Source organism: Vidua chalybeata, chromosome 1, assembly GCF_026979565.1.
Source record: "Vidua chalybeata isolate OUT-0048 chromosome 1, bVidCha1 merged haplotype, whole genome shotgun sequence".
In the NCBI taxonomy this organism is placed as follows: Eukaryota; Metazoa; Chordata; class Aves; order Passeriformes; family Viduidae; genus Vidua; species Vidua chalybeata.
Window position 1 is genome coordinate 10,918,525 of NC_071530.1, and position 19,121 is coordinate 10,937,645.

At 39.6% G+C, this 19,121-nt stretch overlaps 1 protein-coding gene across 1 annotated transcript in view; it reads right to left on the minus strand.

Annotated features, from left to right (window-relative positions):
* The window catches only part of ADARB2 (adenosine deaminase RNA specific B2 (inactive)), a 305,557-nt gene that overhangs the window by 170,410 nt on the left and 116,026 nt on the right, over positions 1-19,121 (minus strand). The gene's annotated exons all lie outside the window — the stretch shown is intronic.

The window sequence follows — 19,121 nt, forward strand, 5'->3', positions numbered from 1 at the left end:
TCTCCTGTTGCTTTCTTCTGATTGAAGAAGCCTTATCAAAATGATCAATTTACTTTCCAGTTCTGATGCAATTTTGTGTGTGTTTTTGTTTTTAACCAGAAAGGCATCCAGAACTAGGAAGCTCTCGCCACACAAACCTAGGAACATTGACCTCTATCTTGCAGACAGTGTGATGAATTCAGAGAAATCTGCAGGACAAAGATGGATATTCATCTCCTATGCCTGAAACTGTAGCCAGCTATGGATCTGTGTTCCAGTACCTGAACACAGCAAGGCCAATATTATTGTCGGACAGGCAGTTAATGAAGCTCTTGAATGCATTGTGAAAATTGTCTTTGGTAATGACACTTGTCTGAGCCAACAACCTCTTGAAGTGCAAATGATGAAATGCTTTCCACAGCACAACACTGTGCTGCAGTAATAAAGTGTTAAAGCAAAAGCCTCATGACAATCTTTGGGAAACTTCTATTGAAAAGTGCTTTCATATCTTATGTTTTCTATATTTTATAATCCTCTTTATTAAGATATACAAACCAAATTCTCCACTACACACTCTTACACAGGTTTTCACCTCTTGAGCTTTAAGACTGCTAATATTAGAAGGCAGAAGATTCTCCTATGTTCCTCTAAATCACTTATTTTTTTTTCCCTGAGAAGAACTTTGACTTTGTGTACCTGTTTTTCAATTATATTAATTTTTCTTCTCTCATTTTCTTCCAGACTGTGAGTTTTGGAAGCCACATCTTGAAACAAATATTTTAGATGTTTCTATACCTAATTCTAGATCTTCTTGGGAGCAAGGTTCAGCCTTAACTTGGGTTCAAGGTCCATTTAGAAGGTCCTGTCATCTTTGTTGAAGTCTTATTCTGGTGTCTGTCAGTTGTTGCACAGAATTTCTTGTCATAGATGATTATTGCCACAGGTAATCAGCACAGTCAGAAATGGGGTCAAGGAAAGAGTCAAGATCCAGACAGTGGAAAGCCATGAAAATAAAGATCTTAATAATAAAACACTATACTGAACAAGAAGGCAAGGGTGATCAGCTCTTATAAATCTGTGCTGCTGATGTGACAGGTCACCATGTGTTGAACCATCTGGATCCTCTTCATCTTGTTCTCCACCAACACCTCTTACAGTAATGTTCAGTAATTTAGTGCAAAGGTGATAAACAGGGGATTGCTTGATCTTTCTGCCTCTTGGCAGGAAAAGATGCAGTCTCTAGATTAGCAAGAACAAGGCCTTTCTACCTTAGGCATGAGCACTCAGATGCAGCAAAATACATGGGACCTGGCTGAGATGGAAAAACCTTAGTCCCTTACATCAAGGAAAACTCTTGTCTTAATCAGTCCTTTAAAGTTTTACTTCTTCTCACCTGCATTTATGTGATTCATATTTAATGTCTTATTTATTTCAGCCAAGCAATGATTCAGCTGGACCTTAATGCAGAAACAGGGATGATAGCACAGGAGTGAGTAACCAAGAACTGTGATTATTTTGACACTTAATCCCATCAGTAAGCTAAGAGAAAGAGAAGGCTTTAAATACACCCCAAATCCCAAAGGCATCCCTTGAGACCTGATTCCCCCCTAGTCCTTCCAAGCTCTGCCAGACACATCATCCTGTCTTGCTCCCAGTGCCCATCCACACACCATCATGCTCCAAGGACAGCCTCCCTGAGCCCACATCTTTCCCTGTCCTGCATGCAACTCGGGCTGCCCACCTCCCCTGCTCACCCCACTGCACGTGGCCACATGGAATGACTGACACTTTCTCCATGAGGGAAGAGGAAGACTCAAGGAAATCAAAGAAGAGAGTTTCATGGCACTAACAGATCCACTTGGCTAATCATTGAGCAATTACAATTTGTGAAAATGACATTGGGGAAATACATTTACATGGAGATCCCTCTCTTGCAGCCATGCCAGTCATGCTGGCTGGTAAATGGGGGACAGGACAGAAATGGGACTGGGAAAACACAAAAGATTTGGGTTGTGTTCAGAGGCACTGTGACACACTCCAGGTGATGTTTGACTTATTAAGATGGGAGATGAGCTGAGGGCTAAAAGTGGTTCAGAAATGCATAAATTTGGTTTTCCTTCCTTTTACAGAGAATGTAGATGAGAGTGAATGAGAGCATGGCAGCTTCTGAACAAGTAGCACACCGGTCCATTGTTTGAAAGGTAAGTTACTAAAATAGAAAGAATGCAATTTGAACTGTCATGTATGCAAAACAAAATTTGCCATTTTCATCCAAATAATAAATGAAGAAACTGGAGAAAGAAGTAGAAATACAGAAGCTGGAGTGACAGACTAAAAAATACTTATAAGTGAGAAAAACTGCAACAAATCAGAAGAACTCCCCAAGATGATGCAACTGCAAGAAACCATGCATGTCACCAGGGCTTGGGATTTTGAAAAGTATGAACACATAGAATATATCCCCAAAGATCACACCTGAAAACCCCAACAGTAATCTTGCTACTGGAAAGATTGCCCAGCACGGCCTCATGGCACTAGAAGAGGGATTCTTTCTGGGCCTTGCTATGATCTTGAGAGAGTCTCTTCCTTAACTGCTCCCCTTTCTATTCTCAGTCTTCTTGTCACTCTTACCTACTGCAAACACTTCTGGGAGAAATGACACCTGTGTGGAACCCAGCACAACACCTGGAGTCTCAGCTATGACCTTTGGCTCTCTTTACATAGTGCTGGCAACACTGCTGGTACAACAAGGGAGTTCAGGCCGCAAGCAGAAAAGATTTTTCCTCAAAAAGCTGAGCAGGATTTGATAATTGTGTCCCCTTTCATACATTTCCTGCTTGTCATGCATTAGCCCATCAGTATGCTTCTGTGACTAGCAGTAACAGTGCACTGAAGGGAAATGCCACTATCCAGAGAGAATGATCAATCTCTTTGACTTTGCCTGCAAACATGTTTCATCAGGGGGTCACTAATATGCTTTTATTGCCTCACTGTCAGAGATGATGCCATTACCAAGCCTGATAAAGTATTCTGCAGAGGATTCCTTTTAATTTTATTTTTTATGCGATCATGAGAGACAGTAACCGATAAATTTAGTTCAACGCTTTCTCACTATTAACTAATTCTGAGTAAATCCATTGGGGCAGACTGGATACAAACACTTCAGAGAATTTTTACAGGATATTGAAAATGATATTCACTGTGGGACAGAGGTTTAAGTACTGAGCTGCTAGTGTTTTCTTTACCATTAAAGCTACAACACTGTTAAATGTCATTTAGTCAAAACACTGTATTCAGAAGGATTTGGAGCACAAGATGACTATTTGCTTTTAATAAACTTATTGCATCAGGGTGGTTATGTTAGCTTATTTCTGGGGGAAAGGGAGTTTGAGAAAAGATGATACTTCTTCCCTCAGTTTCTTTCTTAGGGTCCAATCCAGCTTCCACCAAAGGCAATGAGATTTTTTGCTGTTGCCTACAGCAGGAACAGTCCCATGATCTCTCAGGGCTTTGAAGTGCTCAAATTCAAATTAAAATACAGGTTGGTTTTTTTTTTTTTTTTTTTTGGTTTTTTTTTTTTTTGAAAAAGAGAGGAAAAAAGAAAAACCAACCCAAAACCCAATCAAACCAAAACCCCCCAGCTCTACCAGAAACAAAACAAATAAGGGAACTCAAAAAAAGGTTTTTCTCATAGAGTTTTTTTTCCCCAAGCTGCTTTCATATCCTATATAGCACCCTAAAAACTGGAACACAGGATGTGAAACCATGGAAACAGCTGGATGCGACAGGATTTTTGAACTACTTTTGTCAAGGTTTAGACTTTGGGGATTTTATTTTTTTCTTAAAGTTTAATTGATTTTTTCCCCCTACTGAAATCTGTAATGTGTTGAGCTTGTTAAACTATGTTAGAGGTCACAGACTAAATTTAATTGGTAGTATTTCTTTTGAGCCTAATTTAAAGGTTGATTTGGCTTTATGGACAGACTCTTAGTTGCAGTAAATCAGTTCAGCTGTAATGGGACTCTGCTTTCATCAGTAGAAAATATGATCATTGGAGACTCAAATCTAATGCAAAATCTCAGGAAGAACAGGCAAAAAAAAAAAAAAAAGAGAAAGTTCCTTTTTTGAAAGACTGTTTTAATGAAACTTTATGTAAAGTTAGAATATTTTGGAAAGAGGTTAAAATGCATCCATAATCCTATTTGCAAATAACCCAAGAAGGTAGGGCTGTCCTGAAGATATGGTTATATCTGTATATATCTGGTTATGGGGACTAACAGGAATCAAGGGGTTTATTGGCAAATGCAACTTCAGTAAAATGTATTCAGAAACCACAGTCCAGTCTCTCTGTGCAATTGTGGAGGAGCATGATCAGTGAAACCTTAGAGAAAAATGAGTTTGAAATCCAGCTACACTTGTTTTCGATGAGATCAGTTGAGGTTGTTTCTCCTCAACCCAGATGTTCTGGAAGGAAGCACTGGGAAACTAGATAAAACACTACAACAAATGCTAGTTCATCAGCTTTTCTAATTTTTAATTTAGAAATTGTTTCTTTCTTTTTCCAAGCAGCTTGGTAAATGCAAAATATACTGATAAGCTTCTCACTGAAAGAAATGAAACTCCTAATCTTTAGGGATTCTCTCCTCACTGGTAAATGTGCAAGGTATTGGAAAAGTCCATTATGTAAATGTTAAAATCATTCATTAGTACTCAGTATTAACAAAAACTGTAATCTCAGTAGAGTGAAATATAACACAGCCTCAAACTGAGTACAGTGGCTGAAATAAGGGAGCCTGTGCAGCTCTGAGATCTATGATCTGTGCATGAGCACCACATCTTCAATCTACTCCAGTATTTACATGGATCCTAAACAGCAGTGCAATAAATCTTTCACTGGTGATATGGCACTTATGTCCATTTTTCCTTACTTCTATGAACTGAAAAAGTAATTTCTGTATACATCACGCTTCAGTTAACTCATCTTGACAGCAATAACGTGAAGTGATGATGTCCTGAATAAAATCCAAACTTCCCACCTCTGGAATATGTACTGGAAACACTCTCTCCTTATTATACTTTATTAAACACAAATTTTGACAACATGAGCCATAATATTGTGGTGACACAAAAAGCACCATAATGCTCTAGAAGTGCAAATCAACAATAAAACTTGTCCTTGAAACACTGCTTATTGCTAGAGGAATTGACTTGGAATAGGATTTTCTGCTGAAAGGAAGTATTAGAAAGATCATAATTCAGGCAGGGTCTTGAAAATAAAAGAGGAAGATGTGTGGAGATACTCCCAAAGATGACAATTCTAGAAAGCATGAGCCTCATCAAAATGGAATGTGACAAAATTATCCTGTGGCATTTTTCTTCATGGGGAATTCTGATCTCTGGGGAGGAACTGAAGCCTTCACAGTGACTTAAAAGGACTTTGGTTATGTCCTACCAAAAACAATAGCAGCAACAAATGTGTCATAAAGATAGAGCTTTATCTATGTTACAGATGGGAAATACCTTCCTGTGGGCTACTTTCTCATTAAAGCAGACATTAGACACACACGAGCTGGAGCTGAAAGAAGATCTGAATAAAAATTTTGGGCTTACACACACAATGAGAAATTTTCTCCACTGTTTCTGTGACCTTCTGCCCAAATACAGGCAAAAAACCATTTCCTTTGTTGTAGAAAGTTACAATGCCTTTATAGAGAAAATGCCTGAGGGCTGAAATTTGGTTATGAAGGAAATTCCTCATTGAAGAAATGAAAATTTGGTGAAAGCCAGTGCATAGTGACTGACCTGTGACCAGGTGAAAATTGCCATTACATATTTGCTCAGTACTTGTACAGCTCACAGTGTTCACAGCCAAGGCAAGATGCTCTGAGGAGGTCCAAACCTCAAGCGACAAAACTCATGAATTTAAGTGAAAATCATTTGCTGAAATAGAAAGACCACAGTCCAAGATACTGCAATGAATCACATTCTACTGCAGCCCTACTCTTCTGTCAGCCATGACTGCAGCACTCTGTGTGTGCATGAGCCAAGCCACAGCTACACCTTTGCATAATTAATACTGAAATCTCATTTTTATATATGTATAAATATATATATATAATATAGATATAATAATAACATGGAAAGTATAATATATATATCATATATATATATTATATATATAAAGATTCTCTCATTATATTATAGATGCCTGAATGTCATATTTCAAGAAACCTTTTTAAGATACTTCTTCAGGTGTCTATCTGAATATTTTCTAAAATTTTAGACAGTTATGACTAATTTTAAATGGTTGTAAAATAAGTGGACAAGGAAGTCTTCCTCTCTTCAAACTTTAAGAGTTTGAATGAGTTGCAAAGGGTGTGTGTGAGATCCTCTCACAGCTTTGGCTGACCAAATAAATAAAATAAGCCACAGGCTAACTCTCAAAATAGAAAGCAGATTTGTTATCAAAATTAATGAATTTCACTTAGGAAAACTGAACTTGGATAAAGCATATAACTGTATCCCGTTTCTGCCCCTTGCATAGCTAGTTGTTTTCATTCTAAAAAATGTCTTCTCTGCTCATATCTGATTTCAACCAATTATTTCACAAACCCTGTGAAGAGCAGTGGGAAGTATATTTAAAGAAAAAGGACAAATACTGTACATGTATGCTTAAGGTCCAAAATACAATTAAAGTCAGCAGAAACGACACTCAGATAAACTGGAGTTGTGGACAAGTGAACCAGAGTGAACAACTATAACAGTGCATTTGCCTGATTTTTTTCTTAGTCTCAATCTATCTTGGAAATCTCCTTCCCAAGTGTCCCAGCAGCATCATCTCATGTGTTTCAGTTCTGAGCTGGTGATGTCCCCTGCAGTCCCTTCTTATTCTCAGAGCTGATTTCTGGTGGGTTCATGACTTGTGCTGATAATGGTAAGTTTGGGAGCTGAGCCTGCATGGTCAGCCAGCATTTCAGGCAGTGGCACTTCTCCCACCAGAGAACCCTTGGTTGCTCTGCCTGTTGCTGCTGCCAGGGCAACAGGACATCTCTTCCCATCCCTGCCACTCTCTCCTGCTTACAGGCAGTGAATTAGCACCTGTTTCCTGACACCACAGCAGGCAATTAGAAGGGAAACAGAAACCTGAAATGATTTCTCTCTCTAAAGTGCTCCTAGGACAGTGTAGCTACATGCTGTCTCTTAGAGAATTGGTGTTTGATGTGGTTTAATTTTGAACAAGTCTTTATGGATGTGTGAAAAGCCCATTTAAGGAGCAGAACATCTGTCCAGATGGTATTGGCATAGCTGAATTGTGCCTTTAGGAAATGAGATGGACTAGACGACCTTTTGAGGTCCCTTCCACTTTTGTTTTCTCTGACTCGATTTTTTACAATGGAAACTGAAGTGCTTCAACACTATTCACAAGTAAGCACAGCTGCCAAGAAACACTGGAGGGAAAAATCCTCTTTGACTGCTCTATTTTTTTAACCTAATGTACAGCTACATCTTCTCCCAGAAAGAGTCTAATTTTTTACTGTTTCTTGTGAGTACTGGCTATTTTTACTACTTTTATATCTCTCATAAAGGCATTTCTTTCAGACAGAATACTCTTAGCCCTGTTAAGTATTTGATCCTCTTTTTTCAAAGCAGACATCACATCCTAACCTTAACGCTTTGTATTGTGATTTTGCCTTTTTTCCTTTTTTTCCTCTTTTTTTTTTTTTTCTATTTTGTTGGAAGTCTCTGTAATCTAAATATGTCTTTATTTCCAAGAGGATGACTGTTTCCTAGGGGATGACACTGCTTCTGGCTGAGACAAAGGGTGTTTCACCCAAGGAAAACTTCTGAAGTGCTAAACACAAGGATGTACTTTTCATTTCATCCTCAGTGCAGGTAGCTTTTCTCACCCACAGGAAGGCCTCAGCTGCTTTTACCAGGTCTTTATCTGTATGGCTTCAGTTGTTATTTGCATCCTTGGCATTTCTGCTTTGGTAGCGATTTAGCAAAGGGTTCAAGATGCAACAGCAAGCATGGTGGAATTTGAAAATACATGCTCTGAACATGAGTGCAGAAATCTCTGAAGTGAGTTATGGAGCCAGTCAAGCATGGAGCTGGTCAGTCATGGAGCTGTGTCTGGAGGTAGGTGATTCCATGCCATGGAGGGAAGGATCTGTTACTACACTTACAGTTAAGCAAGAAATTATCTCTCTACCAAAGTGGTTCCTGTCAATCAGAGAGAGTGAAACTTTGCTGGTGTGATGCGGGCTGCAGATGCATTTGAGTTGCAGCTTTGGGGAGTGGAACTAGATGATCTCTACGGTCCCTTCCAACCCAAACCACTCTAGGATGATGGCCTTGAAGATGGCAGGATCCAGAGCCAGATGAGCAGCAATGGCCCTGGCAAAAGTGAGGAAAGGAGGAGCTTTCTTGGAGTTGGTGCTCCAGGATGGGCTCTCCTATTGACCTGTTTCTAGGAGGCTGTGGCAACTTGTCTGGGCTTTGACCAGTGCTGAATGGATTATTTCCTCCCACCCTGGAGTGTCTGTTGTGGTGTAGGAATGGTATTCCCCAATTCAGTACCCCCACTAAAAACCAAAGCAAAACCACAAGCCCCCACCCAGCAGTGGGAGACAAAAGGCAGAGGTCTTAGGTTGAGATAAGATCAATATGCTGGAATCAGCAATAAGATAAGAAAAGGAACAGTAACTGCAAAAATACTAATAACAAACATGTACAAAGATAGGGTGATTGACAGGCAAAATTGCTCACTGAAGAGCTTGACCTGACACAACGTGACGTGACTGCAGCCAGCGGTGCCACACCCCGACTGCTCTGTCTGCCACGCCTGCTCCCAACTGGAAACCATGGAAGTGTGAGAGAGTCCAAGTCTGTCCCTTCCCTTCATCTCTGGCCATGATGTAAGATGGCATCCAGTAACACAATGGTTTGGTCATGCCCACACAGCTCCAGGCTTGGCCCCCTCACAGTTACTGCAAAATATTAACTCTGTCCTCAGTGGAAACTAGGACAGGTCCAACACCCCAAGTCCTGTGCTGGGTGTTGAGTAATTTGAGTTAAGGGTTCACACTCAGCTCTGATCTGGGCTTGACATGAAATAACAGAGCAACTGATGTCATTTTCAAAGAACCAATGTCAACAGGAATAGAGGTGAAAAGTGTTTTCAGATAGGGAATATCTGTTAAAAAGAAAAAAAATCAAACACACAAAAATACCAGCTGCTTGTGTTGGCTGGAAAGTGAGGAGAGGGAAATATATATACAAGAGACCCAGAACCAACAGCCGTAGTGCTGTACATTTTATCTGCACTTGACCATTTAACAGGGACAGAAAATCCCAGGTGAACAGGTTCACAAAACTGTCTTTTCTGTCAGTAGGGCAATTCATAGAACAACAGGATACAATAATTACAGCAGGGGAAATTTTGGCAGGCCAAAGGAGAAGATTCCTTGTAGCAATCCTGATTTCTGGAAGAGCCCAATTGGGTCCTTTGGAAACATCCAGGCTGTTCAGTGCTACCCAAGTAGTTGTAAGTCCTTGATCACCACAGAGGTCTGATGAAATAAGAGTGTGATGAGTAACCCTGAAGTGCTTTAACCATGTTGATTGCCAGAGAGGGATTCACTGTGGCAAGTATCAGCATAAACTCTCCTAACTCTTTATTGCACTCAGAAGAGAAGATGTACATTTTGCCATCAAGATGAACACAACGTTTTTTAAAACTTAGGGAAGGAAACGATTCAAAAATGTGAACAATTTGAGTTTGTTTGTTTTAAAGATTTTGTCTGTGGAAACCCTTCAGAGGTACTTTAGAGTACTGAATTTATCTCTCTCTGAGTGATAAAAGGATGAAATTAACCCAGCTGGGATTTAAACCTGGAGTCTGTATATTTCAAATCAGTTGCATAAATCACTAAATCATCCCACAAAATACAATACTTATGTTCTGTCTTTTTAGGTTCTTTTAACCAAAACTTGTGAGCTTGGTGGAGTTTTGTGGCTCTGTCTGAAATGATTAGCTCAGCAAACATCACAGTGCAGTGCTGAATGCACAGCCCTGCCATATATTCCAAGGATGGTTTTCTACATCATTTACAACTTGCTTCAGCAATGCTACAAAGTTAATAGCTCTATTAAACTTACAGAAGGGTTAAAAAAATGCTTTTCTGTTTCCTCTTCCATCTTTTGTCTTTGGAGAGGGCACGTGTCAGCACATACCTACATCTCCCTGAAAGTCTATAGCTCAGCACATGTCCAACCACACCTTTGTCATTCATTTCATGTCACTTTCTTCTGCCCCAACTGGGGAACCAAAGTAGGCAAGTGTTTTGTTGCATGTTTAAGTCTTTTTCTTCCAAACTGAATTAGCCAGCCTCTGTGGCTGTGTGGGCCTGGCTGACTGTTCTCACATGGGTCTGGCATGCTACTGTGCTGCCCCAGTAATGGTTACAGACCCCACAGCACACATCTCTTTGCATCCCCATCCATTAGTTTAAACTGATGAAAGAGCATTAGTTCTAGCTCTGCAAAAATCAGTACATGGGATGAAAGACACATAGATTATCCATTAGTCATATTTACACAGATTTTGATGGGTGCAAGCCTAGGGGATATTTGGGTTTGAAGCTGATTGAGGAAGAAATTTTTTTTATCCCATTCTTCCTGAGATTTCTGAACTCCTCCTCTTTACCATCAGGATGAAGCCAAGTTCTGCTGGAGGTGTTTCACAGAAGCCAGGGATCCTGACCCTTGTATATCAGCCAGCCTGACACACACAGGGGAGTGGGGGACCCTGGTTCAATGTGCCGCTCTGTTTAATTCACTAATGAGATACTAATAGGGCCAGAGAGCAGAAGTGATTGCCTTGATAGCTCAGTGATTTGGTCACTCATCTAAATCGTGGGAGAACCAGGGTCATGGCCCCTGATCTAAATCAAGCAAGCCAAGTAGCTAAATGTGTGTCTCCAGTACTCTGGCTGACACTCTCACCACCAGATCAATGTCGTATAACCCTTCCTCTTCATGAAAAAGTTCTCTCTGGAACTGAGAAACCACAACACAGGAAATAATTTAGTTGAAAATGCTTCAAAAGAGCTTTGGCTGTCAGACTGCAGTGTTGGGGAAGGAGACAAAAAAGGGGCAGTTTGGGAAATGCCCAGGGTTGCAGGCTGCATGCAGCCTGTTCTTGGGCTGTGATTTGGGACCTGGGAGCAGCAGTCCTTCCCTCCAGCCTGCTCAGCTGCAGCACGGGGCACAGCCACTCACTCATGGGGGTAGCACTGCTTCTTCCACAGAACAACTGCAGGACTTTAGAAACATGGAAGTCGTTGGCATGGGGTGCTGGAAGCACAGTACAAATTCATTGTAAATTCTCTATTCTTCCATAATCTATGCAAACAATGAATTTTATATATATAGTAATTAACACTTGAAACTGGGGCTTTCTTGGGGGAAAAAAGCCTTGTTTAGCGAATGCTTTTCATTTGTCCACTTTAGTTCTTTCGATATTTATTGATCAGATGTGTAATGAAGACAGCTGGGTCATGCAGTTAGGAAGAACTGATGTGTTCCTGAGAGCACAGAGTGTTCAGTGAGAATCTGTATAGACTGTGACACCAGATAATGGGGAACAACGCAGAAATATTGTGTGAGAGACATATAAATGTGCATGTGATAGATACAAAATAAGGAACAGAAAGACCAAATCCCACATAGAACCTGATCACTTGTCTTTCTAGTCTGGGCTTGTTTCAACATAAAATACTTGAGAGTAACAAGCTAAAAACTTCCTGTAGAAACTCTACAATTGAGATTTTTTTCTGAAGATTTCTTTCTTACCTTGATTAATTAGACACTGGCTTGTAGCCCAATGCACAGGAATTTGTATTAATTATGAAATCTTCTAATATTGCTGGATATTTGTCTTAGCTGTATATGCACCAAATTTATATATATTTATATTATAGCTATAATACATATAGCTATATTTATATATTTATATTATAGCTATAATACATATATTATAGAAAAAATTATCTGCATTAAATGTATAATATATATACATACAGTATTTTTCAATCCTGATATATTCTTGACCAAAAAGATACAATGACAGTGAGTCTTACAGACTAACCTGTCATAGCTTGAACATAGTATTTATCCTTTTTTTTTTACCTTATGAAAAACGCATTTTTTTTAAATTATGATACAGGATTGTAAAGAAAAGTAGCCAAAGTATTGCATTTTATGAGTGCCTTACTGATAAAAGGAATAAAAGTTATACAGCAGACACATCTTGCAAATATAATCCTAAAACTTTTTTTTTCAGAACACTTAAAAATACTCCTTCTAGTCAGTTCTAACAATTTACACGGACAGATTAAAAAAACATACTTCTAACTTCTTCAATTAAGGAGGATCTTATTCCTTACTGAAGACTAACAGCCATGTAAAATGTATGGAAATCATTCAGTTCCAACTGATCTTGCTTCAGGCAAGCATTTAGCTAAGTACTGAGACGGTTTCGGCTTGCTCTTGCATCAGCGTCTTGTGAGGTAATGCCATTTACACCAGTGGGCAAAACACTGTGTTCACGATTCTTAAGAGGTCCTGACCTTATGAAAGCAGTAGGAGCAAATGTATTTTTAGAAGAGCTCTTCCTTGCCTTTTTAGGTACTTCTATGGTTAAGCACTGAGCCTGTATAGGATGTACCTTGTACACATCTCTCCTGTATTGCACAGTACTATTGCACCCATTTCACAAATGAGGAATTGGGAATCAGTGATTTGCCTGGAGTCACTCAGTAGGTTCTTGATTAACATCTATCTCCTCATCAGCACTGCGACTTCCTTTTAAATCAGCCTCTCTCCTGCTTTAGTCGTCAGAACCCCTCTGCATTTCAAAACAAAATCCTGTTTCTGATGTGCTGCCTATCCCTTTCCCACTGCAATCACAAACTCTTAGCCTGCCATGACAAATCACTTGGGTTTTCTCTACTTTTACAATCTTTTCCAAATCTTCCTAAACTTTTTGCAGCTCCTGGACCTAAAATACATTGCCTTGTCACTAGACCGCTGGGATTCAGAATCCCAGAGCAATTTTTCATTTGCCAGAAATGGAGAAGTCTCTGCGGTGCAGAGACAAGGCAGAACCCTTGCCTGTCCTCTTATGGTGTAAAAAGCTGTGACAGTGACATTGTTTGGGAGTATTTTCCTTAGTAAAACTAGGTCCTCTTTAGAAGACAGATATTACTGTAGCTATGCCCAGGCTCCTGCATATGATCAAGTAAACACTGTTGTTGATAGAGCTGTTGTAAATAAAATAAGCTGTCATAACCAACTGAGGCAGGCACCAAGACAACGGCAAATGTGAAGTAAAACATGTCAGACTAAACCACTCTCATGGTATTGTAATAGCTGCTCTACTTAGAGAGTCTGAACATACCATTTCCAGCCTTTGAATGTTTTCAGTGGCAGGACTGGATTGAAAAACAAAGGCCTAAGCTGCTTCCTCTATTAACTTACCTGCTGCAATAGCATCATCTAAATGGCCACCTGAAACTTGACAGGTATGTGCAATGGAGATGTAGGACATTCAAATGCTTCTTTTCTATTGCAATATACTGAGGTGTGCTTCTCACAATAAGGCAATATAACACAAAGTAGATTATATTGTTTAGCTGTCAGGAGGCTGTGTGGAAATAGAAAACTTATGAATGCTCTCCAGTGTCTCCTCATCCTTTGTTACACCACAGCACCGAGCAGCTATGTGGTTACATTACACAGGATAAAGCATCACTGTCTGCACTGGCTGGCTCTTAAGCTGAGTTTTACTCATAACAGATATTCTGTTATATGATACAACTATTACCCAATGGTTATTGTACTGTTTTTCAATCCAGCCCACAGAATGAGGAAAGGCTAACAAGGTTGCTAGAAAATTACATCTACCATCTCTCCAAGGACAAGTGCAAATAGAAGCATCTAATTTACCTACTAATTAGCATTTCTCTGCTGGGTTATGTGAACAATACTGAGTCAGATGTAAAAGGAGCCATTGCAGCTTTTTACTTTGCAGAAGCTCTGCAACCCCAGCATCACTGTGTGGTTCAGAAAAGGATGGGAAGTTATGAAGCCTGTCAGTACTCTGTAGTAATGGATCCAAGACAATTTTCTGATTTGCCTTTGGCTAGCACAGCACAGTCCATTTTCAAGATAAAAAAGAGCATTCTTCACAGTTTCCATCCACACACCAGTGGACACAATGCAGGCTCATTAGAAGGGTGCTCTTACTGGAGTTAGATGACATGAGGTAATTAGCAGAAGGTAAGGACATACTGATTATAGGAGCCTGTCCACCTCACGTAAACATCAGGCTTCATTACCTTTTAGGTATCTAATGAAGCAGCCTACATACAATGAGTTTCTAATATAACCAATGGAGAGAAACAGATTATTGTGTTTATCTTAGAAGGATCTAAGGGCACAACCTGCCTGCCTACCCAGAACTGGTAGAAAGGAGCTCCCTTTGGAGGCCTATGGGGCATCTGTGTTGCACATATGGGGAATGTGAGCACTTATACAGCTGCTCCATTAAACTGGTGAAAGCTAAGCATGAGTCAGATCTACAAATTAAGTATATATCCCTCATTTTATCAAGATAAGTAAAAGTTGGGGTGACAGGTCTAGGTGAATGACCCTTTTGCCAGAAAGCTCCAGCACTTTTGTTCCTCATGGGCTGTCCCAGTTACACTGACAGTGAATACAGGAACATCAGGTTTCTACACCACCATTCCACTACATTATGAACAACCACACTCCACCGTTTTTTTTTTCTTGCAAACAGCCCCTACATTCATCATTCCACAAAGATCAGTTCTTGCACCACCTAATCCTGTACTTACAGACCACCTTGACATGATAAGGAATTTATTTTGGTAGCTATACACTAAAGATGTGGTATTGTCCATTCCATTTTATACACTTGATATCCTTGTCAATAGCTGCAGTTTGGATGGAAATTTACCCAATCAAATGTAGCCCAGAAATGGTTTGAAGACTAAAGAAGAATGAATGACTGACAGGCTGTAAAATTAGAATCAGAATGTGAAGAAGAGGAAGAGGAAGAGGAAGAGGAAGAAGAAGAAGAAGAAGAAGAAGAAGAAGAAGAGGGGGGAGGAGAAAAAGGAAAAGGAAAAGGAAAAGAAAAAGAAAAAGAAAAAGAAAAAGAAAAAGAAAAAGAAAAAGAAAAAGAAAAAGAAAAAGAAAAAGAAAAAGAAAAAGAAAAAGAAAAAGAAAAAGAAAAGAAAAAGAAAAAGAAAAAGAAAAAGAAAAAGAAAAAGAAAAAGAAAAAGAAAAAGAAAAAGAAAAAGAAAAGAAAAAGAAAAAGAAAAAGAAAAAGAAAAAGAAAAAGAAAGCTTCTGTGAAATTTCTGTTCAACACAGGTCTTCTGTGCAGGTGCAGACAACCATGGCAAATCTGTTGCAGGGATCTCAGAGAATATTTTCTGATTTTGATGAAGTGTGGGGCATGCATTGCTAGGAGACAGAAGTAGCTGTATGGTGAAATGGAACTATTTAAACCTTGAAATAAAGCCATGCAGATGAATTTATGTCTACACCACAAGAGCAAGACTCTTCAGAGTTCATGGATCTGCAAAATCAGTTATAATCATATGCAATGCTGTTTGATCTACACTTAAATATTAAATAAGTCTAAGTATTAGCAAGCTACTGAATATCTTTCTTTGACATAATATAATTTAACATCCTGAAGACTCAAATGTATTTGGCTGACCTAAGGTATTGGGCTCAACTCAAAGCTAACTGGAAGAAATTTAACATCCTGTGATAAATAGGATCTCAGACTAGATGATCCTTTCTGGCCCAAGCTTTATAAATCTATGAAAAGTGAGGCTTTGCCATAAGTTTCTCACAAAGGGCTGTCACAGACAGGACACATTGTCCTACTGGCCTTCTTTCACTGATATATGAGGTCTGGATTTAGCCAGTTCCTGGGCTTGCTGAGTTGCAGCTGTGAGACCTCTAGGCTTTCCAGCTATCCTTTGCTTTGATTATTTTTCTTGGGATCTTGGCTCTGCATGTAATTGTGCCAAATCATTTTGGCTCCATGCATCTTTTATTAGAGGAAGCTTAGTTCTCAGGAACTCAGAAATATGAGGTGTAATTATTTATCCTCCTATTGAGGATCTGTACTTCTGTATTTAACTACTTTTTTTGCTTAAGTTGATATTGTAAATTTAACCCCTACACACCTTTGGTAGTACATCCACATCTCTGCTACAGAAGGAAGGACTAAAAATACACACAATAAATTTTCTTTAACTGAACAGGACAGCAATGGAGAACTGTGAGTGCTGAAATTTTCTGCTGCCCTCTTAATTTTATGCAAGTGTCTTTTTTTTATTTCACAGTACAAAGCTCAGAACAATGTAGGAATTGTGGAATACATTTTAAGTGGTTGTTTTGGGAATTATTTATCCCACTCAAAATTAGACATCTGTGGTCTTTATCTGAGCTAGTTGCCTCCTTTTGTAGCAGTATATAAAACCAAGTTCACCAATTTGCCTTTTCCATTTATAAAGAATCCAGAGATGAAATGGCTAGCACTGAAAGTGTCTGTTGTTTTTGCAGACTAGAAGCAGCATCTATGACGACTAGTGGAAAAGCTGCTGCAGAGATTTCTAATATTAGATGGAATGAAATCCCACCATTTGCAAACTCCTAGGAACACCTGGTTCCTTAGGACTAAGATAATGACTTTGGGAGGATAGTAGGCAGCAAGGTGATTACACTTCCACAGGAGTAATCCACATTTCATCTGTTGTGTTTATTCCTAAAGGTTAAAACAGGTTTAGGAGTTCATATGTCTCCCACAATGACGTGCAGCAGCTTTTGCAGCTCATTCTGTGGCCAGCTGGGGGAATTCAGAGGCTGAGTTACCCCAAAATGCATTCATTGCCACCACCCGTGGTGACAACACCGCCCCAAGCCCTGTAACAAACCCTGTCACTGTGAGTATCAGGACATGGGCTCTGCTCTGAGATTGCAAGGACTCAGGAGAGGCTTTCCAGGCTGGCTCTGTGAGAACTTCTGACCTGCCCACAGCTTTGCTTGCCCTGGCTTGGCTGGGACTGCAATGGCTCTAACTGATCACGTGTCTATTGCTAATTTGTTTCACTTATGTTTATCTCTGCATTGGACAGCCATAGTTTTTTGTCAAAAACAGAAATAAACAATTATTCTTTGTAGAATGGGATTTTTATGACTATTACAATGATGGTGTCAAGAGACTTAGAAGAGTCTTAGTATGCTATCAGAGACCTTGAGAGATGGAAACACAGAGCACGGCACATAAGAGTGCAGGCACAGGATGATAACAAAGGGCACAGGCTGGCACTGGGACCCCAAAGAAGTAAAAACTTACCTGTAGTCCCTGATCCAGTTCCTTGGGAACTGGAAAAAAAACTGATTTTAGGCATAGAAAAGATAGCAAAGAAATAATTTCTAACATATACAGTGAATAGCACGTCTAGAAATTTGGATGCAACTTGGAGCTGCAGAAAAGTGAGGAGAGTATAAGATGCAAAGGCTTGTTATAAAGCATGTAAAAATCTAATTTCACCTGGCAACTGCTTATACTCTGAGTTTATGGATACACAGGTTACATTTGGTATGGTACCTTAAAGAACACTAAATTGACTTTAGAAATAGACTAGGTTTCTTTTCCTCACATGCTTCCCTAGAATATACACTGTTACTTGCTCCAGAGTAGTATCACTGAGCATGATTTACACCTCAGCCTCACCTCCCAAATACATAAAAAAACAATTTTTTATCATCGACTTATATATCAATGTCTTCTCAATGTCCCCTTCTCAAGGATGATACTGTATTGAGTAGAGAATAGATTTGCTCTTCCATCCTTCATTCCACTCCTTTCATGGTTTTTAAATAGTGCCAGGCAAACAATGCTGCTGCTTAATGTATTTTGCAATTTAGATTGATTATTGAAAGGTACTGTATCCAGGCAAAGAGTCTATGAATTATTCTGAGATGGAATATCTTATTATTCAGAACGTCCCAAGAAGCAGCAGTGAAAGTGAATGAACAAATCCATACTGCATTAGCTGCATATAATGAGCATTTTGCTAATGGGAAGATTTGCTGGATTGGAGAAGGATCTGCCAGGGGAAGTTTTGAAGTCTGACCTTTGGGGACAGTAAAAGCACATGATAAAACAGTAAGCAATAAGCCTAAACCCTGCAGGACAAACACACACTGACTCACAAGAGATTATTCACTGTATGGTATGTATTCTTATGAAAGTAATAAAATTAAGTGAAAAGTCAAGGATACACTAGAGCAGTCCTCTGAAATGGTGCTTGTGTTTCTGTAGTCAGAGTTCTCAGAGCCAAAATACACTTCTTCTTGTTCAGACATGGATATTCTGCTCTTTACAGAACTCATGTGGGCAGACAGCACACAGAGAGAAACAGGGGATTCCCCAAGGAAAATGAACACTAATGAAGTTCAGGTTTCCAGTCATTTTCAGAGCAGAATATGCTCTTTATTATCACACCGATGAGAGGGCACATTCAGAATGGCTGTACAATTGCTAGGTACTGAACTAGCAGTAAATTAAATTATGGTGAAATTGAGTTTGTCCCTAGAGCACAGGAAAGCTGAGCAGGACTCTCACCCTTTGCCTTCTCCCCAGCCCAGACTGGTGGGAACAGGTGAACAATGGGATGTCCACCACCACCAGATGTAGGAACTGAGCCATAGTTCCCCTGCTCCTCCTTTCCTTTTCAAAGACTGGGCAACCATCCTTCTCCTGGGGCACAGGGGCTTTCTGTTGATGAGAGAGCTCTCCCAGTAGACAAACTCTCCAGGTTCTGTCTTTGAACCAAGAAAAGGCATCTGGAGGGCTGGGATATCCCCTTTTCTCTGTTCAATTTCCTTCAAAAAGGCTGGAATTGGCTCAAAAATGTCTTAAAGAGAACTCAAATGTTTTGGAGTAGTGCTGTTGAAAGAAGGGTGGAATAGAAGAGAAGAAAACCCAAGGACTTTCAGCTCTGAAGAAGGTGATGAGAAAGAGATGCA